The following is a 13390-nucleotide window of genomic DNA, read 5'->3' as shown; positions in this document are numbered from 1 at the left end:
AGATACAAGAGTGGTACATTTATACAAATTGGATGATCACACTCAGTAGATTATAAGCTTTGCAATGATACCTTACAAGAGACCTTTTGCATAAAGCATATCCCAGTACTTTATATTCACTCTTACCATCTTTTTCTAAAACTATCCCAGTTACATTATATTCACTTATTATCATGTTTTTATAAAACCATGTAAACTGCACAACGTCACAGGAAGGATTTAAAAGTAAACCTGACTCTTCTAAAGGAGTTCAAGGGGGCCCGGAGGGTAGGAACTCACATCCCAGGACGGAACAGGTTACATGCTATCACTGTGGTATGCTGGGCCACATGAGACCAGACTGCCCAACACTGAAGGGCAGCCCAAAACCAGCAACTCCAAATGCCACGGCAAATGCTAACCCTGTTGTTATAAACTCACAGGCAAGCTACACAGAGCCCAGCATTGGTGCCCTGTGTGCAAATGCTGTTTCTGTGGTCTCTGAAGAATTTAACCTTAAAACTCACATTAAAGCTAAATATGGGGGAAATAATGCAGAGTTTATTAGCAGTGCAGAAGTGAATGGAGTAAGGTGTATGGCATGGAGGGACACCGCAGCAGATATCACTTTGGTTAAAGCAAGTCTTGTCAGGAAGGAAGATTATTTGCCAGGTGAAGATGTGACTGTTGTAGCCTTTTCTGAGTATTTTGTCAGGGTGCCTTTGGCTAAAATCCACCTGAAATGGAAGGAATTTGAGGGCACCATGGTTGTGGAAGTAAAAGACACACTCCCTAAGGATATTATGATTGGAAATGATATTAAAGCTATGGTCAGTCAAGTTAACACAAACCAGGCACAGGAGAGGATTGATCCTAAGGTTGTGCCTATGGAGGGTTTCTCCAAAAGTTTGTCTTTGGAAAGTAGCTGTTTGGCTGTGAATGAAGTTTCTGAATGTCTATCTAATGTCTCAAAAGTAAATCTGGAATTAGATCAAGCGAAGGGAGAGGAGATTTTGGATGAGCCTAGGCAGTCTTGTGAGCTGATGGCTTTATCTAGTCAGCAGTTTGGGAAGGCAAGGAGAGTGGAAGATGAGTGTCCCCATACCTTACCTGTTTCCTGTGTGAAGAATAGTGACAGTAAAGGAAATGTGCCTGTGTCTGTCAGGGGTATTGACTTGCCTATGGAGGAAGCTACCCCAGTCTCCAAGCAGTTGTCTGTGAACAGCCCGGTGTGCTGGGACAAGGGAAATGAAATCCCAAACTGTGTGTCTAGTAAAGGAAAACGTGTCTCCAACTCTTTTTTGTCTGTGGAGCAGACAGAAAGTGCCTTTCAGCCTGTAATGGTTGAGAGTAATTCAGTTGTCTCAAATTTGGTTCTGGATTCAACTAAAGCCCAGGAAGGGAATGGTCCTAAGTTTGTGTCTGCTGGGGAGAATGGCACTGTAACTAGGTTGCATCTAGTTAGTGTCTTAGCAAAATCCCAGAGACCAGACAATTCTAGTGCTTGTATCTTGCCTGTTGCTCATGTGTGGTTGGAGAAGGGGGTAACAACTCTGTCTAATCAGAGTGATACCCTAGCCAGGACACAAGGAGAGCAGAAAGGTAATTTGGTTGTGGTACCTACGGACAGTTTAACAACTTGTAGCAAAAAGGACAAAATTCCTAAGCTTGTGTGTGGCAAAGGAAAGGAGAATGCTTCTGACCTTTCATCTAATGAGTCTATGGGTTTGCCTGAAAGGGGATTGTGTAGAAATCTGCCTGATGGGCCAAAGGTGATCCTAAATGTAAGTAAGACCCAGACAGAGTCTGTTGTTGCTCAGGAAAGTGTTCCTTTAGAGCAAGCCCTAGGTGAAGAAGGTAAGGGCAAAATTTCTGTGAGGGGTAATTTGCTGCTTAGAAAAGCTCCTGGGGAAAGGAATCCTCATGGTAATCTGTGCAAGCAGTTCACTGCAACTGAAGGGTGTGAGAGTGATTTAATCAAGGAAGTTTCAGTTCCTAACAGCCAGAAATTTTCTGTTGTGAATGGATCCCCTGACTTTCCTTTTGAAAGATCCAGTGTGGGTAGCTTTAAGAAGGTCTCAGATGGAGTAAGAGCTGTTAAGAAAGCTAAGCAACCCTATAACCAAGTGGCTGTGTGTGGCCATCTTGTTGGGAAGACAATGGTGTTGGGACAGGACTGTCTCCATGCTAATTCGTTAAGTGAGCAGTCGGTGCTTCAGGGTCTGAGGACAGATTTGGTTACCGGTGTTTCAAAGCAGAACAGTTTTATGGCCGAATGCTTGAGGATGCAGGGGAGAGCAAGCACACTCTCACCCTCAGACTCTTTGGATTTGTGTGGTATCTCTTTAAGACAGAGTCCAGCCTTGGAAATGATAGCAGTTAAGAATATGAAAACTGGTGGACTGGCTCCTGTCTGTGGTAATGCAAATTACTTGCCTGGCTGGGAGAGGAAGGACTTGCTAATAGCTGTTAGCACAAAGAGCCCACCCCATCAGCCAGTGAATTCTGTTAAGCAAGAGAAATCAGGGTTTGATCCTGCAGGACAAGGAGGAAAGAGAAAACTAAATTTTGCAAAGGGAAGCCACAGGTTAACCCTAAAGTGCCCAAACTCCAATGGTATTAAGCCAAAGGTGTGCCATGACAAACATGATTGTAAATGGACACTTGCAATGAATTTGTTATTATTGCTAATGGTAATTTTTGTAACAAATGTGTTGCTATTACCACAAACTGTAAAAATGTACAATGTGCCTAATCTTTTGGAAAATCCATTAAACAGGTTAAAAGGAATACATGAGAACACACTTTATGTTAAAAGGCCTTGTTATACTGGTGTTTCACAGTTAATGCCTGTAAACAGTATTGGAACTTTTCACAGGGGAAAAGACATTCCAGACCTAATGTGCTGTATAAAAAGGGAAACCGAGGCACACTACCATATTGCTTTCATGGCTAAAGGCCAAAATTCCTGTACTGTAAACAACCTTAATATCTACATTAACTTGATGTTAATTGGGTTCCAAATATTTGCCAGAGCTTGTATGAATAAAGTAGCTGTTTTCTTTAGCTCGTGGCAAAATCACATGAGACATTCAGGAACCATGCTGCAAGAGCAGATCCAATCCACTATTGTTCTAACTAAGTTTTACCTTGAGTTTGTAAAGAGGTTAAATCATGTTATTGAACATGACTTTGATAAACCATTTCTTTTATACACTGGTATAACTTCTAACCCAATGCTAGCTGTAGTGAGACAGACCCAAGGATGGGGAGCTCTTGGGATGCAGTCAGAGATGTTTGTGTCATCCCTTCCTGCATCAATTTTGTGTTGGGGGTGTGACGTTATTGATATAATCTGGGACCATATAGATCATTGTTGCAACCAAGGTCCTGTAGTGGCACCCAAATCTTGTATAAAGGGGGTCAAATGGGGTGTCTAAGACAAGGTTATGGATTACTGGTTATAATTATGCTGTCTATATGTGTGTATCAGTGTTATAGTTGAAGTTATGAATATTGGCTCTATACTGTCTGTATTGCAAACTTATGCTATGCTTCTGGGTGACATCCCAGACAAGCTGATGTTAGCTCTGCCTAGCCTGCTTGATGGCCCATTAAGAACCATCAGCTATACAATGGACTCATTGAGAAAAGGCAAATATGCCTTGAGACTCAGCAAAGTATGCAGGGACTGGCCCATGTGACTCCAGACTCCATTTTGCTGTAATTTTCCACAGTAAGGACAAAGAGGTGTTCTTACACCTGGAAAAGACTATATAAGGCTGATGCCTCATCTCCATTTGGTCTTCAATCCTGCTTCTTACCTCTGGAGGAACTTTGCTACAAGCTGAAGCTTTGAACAAAGGACTAAGGACCCATCCCAGCTGGGGATGTATTCCAGAGACTTGATTTGAACCTGCAGTTTATTCTATCGCTGCTGCAAGCCTGAACTAAGAATTTTGCCATTACTGTATGTAATTGATTCCATTTAACCAATTCTAACTCTCATCTCTATCTTTTTCCTTTTATGAATAAACCTTTAGATTTTAGATTCTAAAGGATTGGCAACAGCGTGAGTTGTGGGTAAGATCTGATTTGTATATTGAGCTGGGTCTGGGGCTTGGTCCTTTGGGATTCGGAGAACCTTTTTCTTTTACTGGGGTCTTGGTTTTCATAACCATTTGTCCCCATAACGAGTGGCACTGGTGGTGATACTGGGAAACTGGAGTGTCTAAGGAGATTGCTTGTGAGACTTGCGGTTAGCCAGTGGGGTGAGACCGAAGTCCTCTTAGTCTGGCTGGTTTGGTTTGCCTTAGAGGTGGAAAAACCCCAGCCTTGGGCTGTAACTGCCCTGTTTGAGCAATTTGTCCTGAGTTGGCACTCTCAGTTGGGTTCCGCCAGAACCGCATCGTCACAGATACCCACCCAGATATGTTGAGCAGCGAAATCATAGGGAGTGGCGATGAAATGGCTAGGTTCATGGGGTGGTTTAACTTCCCATACCTGCCGGTGGATAACCCAGTCCCATAGACAATTCGCCCAGGGTTTTGGCACAAGTAAGTGCACTGGAGCCCAGGTGCCATTTACCGGTTCCGAAGCTTGGAAGGTACATGCAACAGAGTCACAGCTTTATTTTGACAATGTTCACGTATTTCTCCACTTCCACAGCTTGGGTGGCACTCCCACAGTAGTGGTAAGGGTTTCAGGCCACCGCTGATTTAAAACATGGGTTTGCATTTTTTTTCTAAGGGACTGTTAAAGAAATCCTGCATTTGACTATAAGCTGAATCCCAGACAGTGTCCTTTCCTGCTAAGGCAAGGGTGTTTAGTTAACCCTGCCTCAGTAAGGAGGCCTGATGCTTTTTCCAAATTTTCCAGGCGTTTTTTATGGTTTTGGGCTTTGTCTATTGTTCAAATAGCGGCTACTCTAGTTAGGTTATGTAAGATTCCTTCTACTACGCCTCCCTTTCCCCAATAAAAACTTTCCCACTGCACAAGCTGGGCCGGTTGAATGGCCACTCTCTGAAAACAATCAGGGTACTAGGTAGTTATTTGGAAAGCAGAGAGGGAAATGAGAAAGTGGTGGTTCTCATAGTAGCATTTAGCACAATTCACCACTGTAAACAACAATTCCATCGGTAGGATGTGCTATACCACATTTGTTGTTCCGAGACTTGAATTTCCCTGAGGCTACGGCCAGACAGATTTGTATGGGAATTGGAGAAGATACGAGGGGGAGTAGCTGGGGAGCGGGGACTACAACAATGGGCAACCATATAGAGCCGGAATACACTGCAATACGACACAGGCCAAACCGGAGGCTACTGATTGGCCAAGATTACTTTTTCCCTCCCCACCCCAAGTTCGTTAAGGAGGAGAGGCTGAGAAATATTAAAAGTTTCATCTTCAGGTAGTTTTGGCTAGCTTCCGCAAGCTATTCTTCAAGATTTCGTAGTCTTAGTTCACTTAGCTGTCCGGCAATGAGGCTGCAAGGGTGGGGTTACCAGCACAATCACCTTGCTTGGTTGGAGGCTTTATTGTGGCCTCAGGTGGAGAAGTCGTTTTCTTAGCAAGGTCCGAAGGCTTAATGGATTTGTCAGCGGACAAGAGTCCCTTAGCATGGGGCGAGGGCAGTTCTTTGCTGATGGACCCTTATGCAAACCCAGTCTCAGGTTTCAGCGAGTGGCAGGACTGCTGTATATAAAAAGACCTAACACATTTCGTTAGTGCCTGACTATTGTGTAATTTATTAAATGACTGTTTATTTGAGCTAGGCCAGCAGGGCACTGTTGGTAGTTGCATTGGGTGCCCTGGTAAAATTTGGGTGTTTATTTGGGTAGAGGGGTGCTTGGTGGTTTTCCGCAGGGGTGGTGCTCGGCCCTAGCTTGGGTACATTTCTCAAGACTTGGACTATGTCATTTTCCAGGGGATTTCAGCAAAGGCTTAAGGGGGGGGTTTCCAGGGGACGCTTAAAGGAGAGCTATCATTGGTTAGTTTGCAGATAGCTGGACTATGGAAAAGGTTGCAAATAGTTATAGCAGCAAGGATGATTAACTCTCTGCAAAAACAATTTCTTAATGTCAAGCAACTTGCGTTATATTTCCGTAGCCTTGCGGTTATTATATTTCATCAGTTATGAACATATTTCATTAGTACTGCTGCGGGGGGGGGGGGGGTTATTATCCCATTCCCTCCTCTGGACATGACCCTTGACCGAGTTTGGTAGAAAACTGTGCAGTTTAGTCTAGTTTAGGCCCTGACCTGGGCCCTGCTTTGTGTAAGGGTAGTTAGCATAACAGATCTTTGTTGGAGGGTTTATTTTGGGGCCTTCAGATTCAAAGCTCTGGCTATCAAAAAGAACCCCCCCCCCCCCTATTTCCCCACAAGAGGATATGCACTGATTTATGACTTTGGATTGATATCATGTGAAAATACAAATTTGAAAGGCGCCGAACACTTGGAATGGGCCCATTTTCACTGGGAAATCACCTCATTTTCACTCAACAAGGGACCCAATTTTAAGTAAATTAAATCTTCAATATATGATCTTTTTTTTCAGCGAAATGGGATTATTTTTGTTCAAAATGAAAAAAAAACCTTAAATTTTCATGCAGTTTTATCTTTTGTTACGAATATTTAGCACACCTTCGACTCCTTACAATTTGAATACCTATACTAACGTAAATGGTATAATGCCTTTTTCCCCTCTCTAATCTTTGTAAATTGGATACTCAATTTTTTTGTTGTGCAATGGGATTTAATTGATATGTGGGAAGGCGAAATGCTTCACAGGGAGAAGAGGACTCTTGGCTGAAAGATAACGAATGGGAAAAGGATCAGAGAAACAATTTCTTTATAAGTTAAATGTTTGGTTCTTGGAACAGGTTGGCACAAGAACATTCAAGGGGAGAGGCTATTCTTGACTTCTAAAACTATTATGTCAGCAGGATTTTAGAGAAAAGATTTGTGGGGTGGGGATTGGAGGACAGGCTAGACCAAAAAGTTAAAAGTGAGCTAAGTAAACCCTTCAAACTCAGCATGGAGGCTACTAACATATCATTATAGATCACAGGGAGTATATATTTCCTTAATAATAAAATAAGTAACCAAGGAAAGAACAATATGGTTAACTGGCATCTTTCAGGAGGTCATTGCTCTTTTCAGGTACTCTTAGGGTATGTCTACACTACGAGAGTAGTTCGATTTTACTTAAATCGAATATGTGGAATCGATATTACAAAGTCGAACGTGTGTATCCACACTAAGGACAGTAATTCGACTTTGTGAGTCCACACTAATGGGGCAAGCGTCGACACTGGAAGCGGTGCACTGTGGGCAGCTATCCCACAGTTCCCGCAGTCCCCGCTGCCCATTGGAATTCTGGGTCGAGCCCCCAATGCCTGCTGGGGAAAAAATTGTGTCAAGGGTGGTTTTGGGTAACTGTCATCAACGCCAGACAGCTACCGGTCAGTCGCGAACCACTTTGGCATGGGCAAATCTACCGTGGGGGTTGCTGTGATGCAAGTAGCCAACGCAATCGTTGAGCTACTGCTCTCAAAGGTAGTGACCCTGGGAAACGTGCAGGTCATCATAGATGGCTTCGCCATGATGGGATTCCCAAACTGCGGTGGGGCTATAGATGGAACTCACATCCCTATCCTGGGACCGGACCACCAGGCCAGCCAGTACATTAACCGAAAGGGCTACTTTTCAATGGTGCTGCAAGCACTGGTGGACCATAGGGGACGTTTTACCAACATCAATGTCGGATGGCCGGGCAAGGTTCATGACGCTCGTGTTTTCAGGAACTCTGGTCTGTTTAAACGGCTGCAGGAAGGTATTTACTTCCCGGACCACAAAATAACTCTTGGGGATGTGGAGATGCCTATAGTGATCCTCGGGGACCCAGCCTACCCGCTAATGCCCTGGCTCATGAAGCCCTATACAGGCGCCCTGGACAATGAAAAAGAACTCTTCAACTACCATCTGAGCAAGTGCAGAGTGGTGGTGGAGTGTGCTTTTGGACGTCTCAAGGGGAGATGGAGAAGCTTACTGACTCACTCTGATCTCAGCGAAACCAATATCCCCATTGTTATTGCAGCTTGCTGTGTGCTCCACAATCTCTGTGAGAGCAAGGGGGAGACCTTTATGGCGGGGTGGGAGGTTGAGGGAAATAGCCTGGCTGCTGATTACGCCCAGCCAGACAGCCATGCGATTAGAAGAGCCCAGCGGGATGCGCTGTGCATCCGGGAGGCTTTGAAAGCTAGGTTCCTCAGTGAGCAGGGTAACCTGTGACTATTAAGTTTGTTTAAAGAGAAGCTGAACCTGCCCCCGTTTCTTTACCCAGTTAATGTTGACTATCCTCTCCAGTTACATACCCCGTTCACCCCGTCCCCCCCCCTTCCAACACACGTTTAAAAATAAAATAAATGGAACTTTGTTAATGAACACCGTTTTCTTTATTATGGGTTTCGCGGTAAAGTGTTGAAACTGGGACACAGACTGTGGTGGGGAGCGGGCGTAGTGATGGAAAGAACGCTTCTAAACTCGAGGAATGACAGGCTCCTGCTCCTAGAGCGGTCCGCAGTGGTGGACTGGTTGTTTCAACGGAGCCTGCCACCCCTCCTTTTCGGGACTCTGTGTGTGGGGGCTATGTGACTTTGTGGCGGGGGAGGACGGTTACAGATCCCCTGCTGCGTGTCTCTGTGATCCAGGATAAGGACCGCTGCATAAGATCTCTAACCGCCCTCCCCCGCCACAAAGTCACATAGCCCCCCCCACACACACACAGAACATGAAAACCACCTCCCAGACTGACCAGGGTAACTAGTGACTGCAATGTGTGTGTGACCTGCTGCTGAACCTGCCCCCGTGTTTGTACCCTGGTAAAGGTGACTGTCCTGTCCAATTACCAACCTCCTTCCCCCCCTTCAAACACACTCTCCTCTAAAAGAACATGATGGAAACAGTAATTAACAGAAACATATTTTTTATTAGCAACTACACAGTTAGGGGATGAAACTGGGACGGGGGCTTGGGTGAGGCGGGAAGGAAAGGACTTATCAAATTTTTGGGAATGAGAGCCTTCTGGTACTTGAGCAGTCTGCAGGGGTGGAGTGACAGTTTTCACGGCCCCTGCCACCCCTCCTTCTTGGGACTTTGGGTGAGGGGGGTATGGGACTTTGTGGCGGGGAAGGGCGGTTAGAGATAGACTGCAGCGGGGCTCTGTCCTCCTGCCTCCGGTCCTGCAGAACATCCACAAGGCGCCGGAGCGTGTCCATTTGCTCCCTCATTAGTCCAAGCAGCGTTTGAGTCACCTGCTGGTCTTCCTGCCGCCACCTCCCCTCCCGTTCAATGTGTGATCGATGGTATTGCGACATGTTCTCCCTCCACTGGGTCTGCTGGGCTGCCTCGGCTCGGGAGCAGCCCATAAGTTCTGAGAACATGTCGTCCCGTGTCCTTTTCTTTCTCCGCCTAATCTGCGCCAGCCTCTGGGAGGAGGATGCCAGGGTAGGTCGGGAGACAGTCGCAGCTGTCAGATGGGAAAAAGGGAGTGAATTCCTCACAAAGATAATTTTTTGTGAACAATGAACATAGTCTTTCTCTGTGAACAAGACCATGCACAGCACCTATCACATGCGCACTCAGGACATGGTCGAATTTTCGGCCTTCGCATTCAGTGCCTGGGGTCTTGCAGTGGAGATCAGACAAGCGGGGCAGGACAGCGGAATTCGGGTAGCAGGCTGACATGGTAAGCCGTAGACTTTTGGCTGCTTAAAACTTAAATTATAGCAGTGCCCTCCTTTCACGTTCAAAGCAATGCTCCTAGCGTTGGCCAGTTCCTGCTGCCGGCAATCTGGCAAGCATGAACTCTGCCCCTGTCCCACCCCCTCACGGCTGTCCCTGGGAAAGATCCCTGTATGCTGCCCCTCTCCTGCCTCCATCGCGTGGTTGTAAACCGCCGGTTACAGTTCTGTAAAGGAACAGGCAAGCAGTCCCAATAGTAACATTCCCCTAATTCTAAGCAGGTCACCATGAGCGACATCACTCTGCTGAGGATTTCTGAGACAGAGAAAGAAGGCATGCTGCGTGAAAGCCAGCAAAAACCAGGGCCGTATGCCGCCATGCTCTGCAAGGCAATGATCCCAGAGTACTTGATGATAGCCTGGCGCGGAAAAGTTTCCTACCACGGAGGACACAATAAGGCTGCTCTCCCCAGGAACCTCATGCAAAGGCTTTCCAATTACCTCCAGGAGAGCTTCGTGGAGATGTCCCATGAGGATTTCAGCTCTATCCCCGGACTTACAGACCTTCTTTTCCAGTAGCTGCACTGGAAAGGACTAACAAGTAGAGCGCCTAGGGCAAACTAATCATGATAAACCAGACATTGTTAGATTCTTTTGCAGTAGTTGCACTGCCAAGGACTAAAACGTTAAGCACCTAGGGCAAACTAATCATGAAAAACCCATTGTTAATATTCCTGTTCTGTTAAAAATAAATGTTTACATGTTTAAAACACTTACCGACTGATCCTTCCCCTGATTCTGGGTCCGGGTTAACGCCTGGGGACGGTTGGTAGGGGATCTCTGTGAGGGTGATGAAGAGATCCTGGCTGTTGGGGAAATCAGCGTTGTAAGCGCTGTCGACTGCTTCGTCCTCCTCATCTCCTTCCTCATCTTCCCCGTCTGCTAACATCTCCGAGGAAGCGGCCATCGACAATATCCCATCCTCAGAGTCCACGGTCAGTGGTGGGGTAGTGGTGGCGGCCGCACCTAGAATGGAATGCAGTGCCTCGTAGAAACGGCATGTCTGGGGCTGGGATCCGGAGTGTCCATTTGCCTCTTTGGTCTTCTGGTACCCTTGTGTCAGCTCCTTGATTTTCATGCGGCACTGCGTTGCATCCCGGCTGTATCCTCTCTCTGTCATGGCTTTTGAGATCTTCTCGTAGATCTTTGCATTCTGTCTTTTCGATCGCAGCTCCGAAAGCACGGACTCATCGCCCCACACAGCGATCAGATCCAAGACTTCCCGATCAGTCCATGCTGGGGCCCTCTTTCTATTCTGAGATTGCATGGTCACCTCTGCTGGAGAGCTCTGCATCGTTGCCAGTGCTGCTGAGCTCGCCACAATGTCCAAACAGGAAATGAGATTCAAACTGCCCAGACAGGAAAAGGAATTCAAATTTTCCCGGGGCTTTTCCTGTGCGGCTGGTCAGAGCATCCGAGCTCGGACTGCTGTCCAGGGCGTCAACAGAGTGGTGCACTGTGGGATAGCTCCCGGAGCTATTAGCGTCGATTTCCATCCACACCTACCCTAATTCGACATGGCCATGTCGAATTTAGCGCTACTCCCCTCGTTGGGGAGGAGTACAGAAATCGAATTTAAGAGACCTCTATGTCGAACTAAATAGCTTCGTTGTGTGGACGGGTGCAGGGTTAATTCGATTTAACGCTGCTAAATTCGACATAACCTCCTAGTGTAGACCAGGCCTTAGAGATTGAGAAGTCAGAAGTTGTGGTTCTGGAACAAAAATTGGTGAATTAAATAGCAACAAGTCACCTGAAGCAGAATAGCTGAACTGCGCAGAAAAATAAATCAGCTGTTATACAAAATGACTAATTGGTAGGGATAGGGAAAACTAGATGTTTGATGGACTAAAAATTTTTCATGATTAGTGTCTGTTTTCTGTGGCAGATTTTGAGTATGTCAAAAACTTTCCAGCCAAAAAATGAAAATTTGGAGTGAAAATTGTTGGGTTTTGGTTTTTTGACAAAAGTTGAAATTTTCTGCAGGAACAAAATTACAACCAGCTCTAGGTAGCAAACATTTGCGTATATCTTTATATAGAATAAAAAATAAAAATAGGTGTTATGGATGATCCTGTGAATTACAACCAGTGAGCCTTCCTTCAGTACCTGGAAAACTGGCTGAAATAATAAAACACCTACATGAATATGATATACTAAGGGACAAATCAGTCCAGCTTCTGTAAAGGAAAATCATGCCACCTTAATTTACTAGAATTCTTTGAACATGATAACAAAATGGTGGATGAAGCAGAACCATTTGATATAATTTAATTGGACTTTCAAAAGACTGACCAAACCTATCAGAGGAAGCTATTAAGAAAATTAAATGCCATCCCATAGTTATGACATGGATTAGAAGTAAAATTTTGTCATGGCCAGGGCAAGTGTTGTTTCATGTATTTATTAATCAAATAGAAAAGGGGTTAAACAGTGAGGTGACAAATTTTCCAAATGACACAAATTTATTTAGATTAGTCAAGACTTGAGAGGACTGAGGAACTTCAGAAGAACCTACCAAATTTGGTGAGTGGGTAGCACAATACCAGATGAAACTCAATGTTGACAAATGCTATATACAATAATCTTAATAAGGAATCATTTGAATAACTCATACACATTGATGGGTTCTAATTTGTAACCATTCTGGACAATAATCTGGGTATTACCATGGGCAGCTCTTTGAAACCATCTCCTTAATGTAGATAAACAGTCAAAAATAAACAAGTTGTTAGCATCTGTGAAGAAAGAGACTGAAAATATTATAAAGTCATTATATCAATCAATGGTACACCATCATCAAATATGTAGTATTCATTTCTGTTCTCTATCTCAAAAAGTATATAGCAGAAGTAAAAAAGGATTCACAGCTAGGCATCACAATTCTTACAGACCTGAAGAGACTTCCAAAGAGAGATTGAAGAGATTGGAACTGTTTAATTAAAACAGGAGATCAATAAGAGGGGACATGATAGACTTATACAAAACAATAAATGGCATAGAGAAGGTAAATCTGGAACTATTTGTCCTCTCATAATAATAATAAAAATGACATATTAGCTTGAAAGGCAAAATATTTAAATATATTATAAGAAAATATTTATATTTACAAAGTGTGCAATTAACCCATGGGACTCATTGCCACAAGTTATCATTGCCAAAAAGAATTTAAAGGACTGGATATTTATAGCAAGAATGAGAATATTGACAATTTCTTTAGAAAGGGTTTTCTTTATAGGGGGAGTTATACCTCATGATTTGCCTCATAAACCAACAACTAACTGATTAGTTAGGAAACATTTCTTCCTATAGGCAGGTTATTCCATAGTTATTTACTATCGGGTTTTTGTCTCTTCCTCTTAAACATCTCATATTGGTCTGTGTTAGTGAGGATACTGGATTAGAGAGATCACTAGCCTGACCTGGTACGGCAATTCATTTGTTCCCATAAAGCTGGTCTAAGGCAAATTTTCAAAAGTGCCTGAGAGATTTAGGAGTCTTTCTGTGGGGATTCCTAAATGCCTAAGTCACTTTTGAAAAATCGGAAACAGGCTCCTAAATCAAGATGCTTTTGACAATTTTACCATAAATTAGGTTGAAACACA

This window comes from Emys orbicularis, chromosome 3, assembly GCF_028017835.1.
Source record: "Emys orbicularis isolate rEmyOrb1 chromosome 3, rEmyOrb1.hap1, whole genome shotgun sequence".
NCBI classification, from domain to species: Eukaryota; Metazoa; Chordata; order Testudines; family Emydidae; genus Emys; species Emys orbicularis.
The sequence above is the reverse complement of the archived record's forward strand: the minus strand, read 5'-3'. Positions refer to the sequence as shown.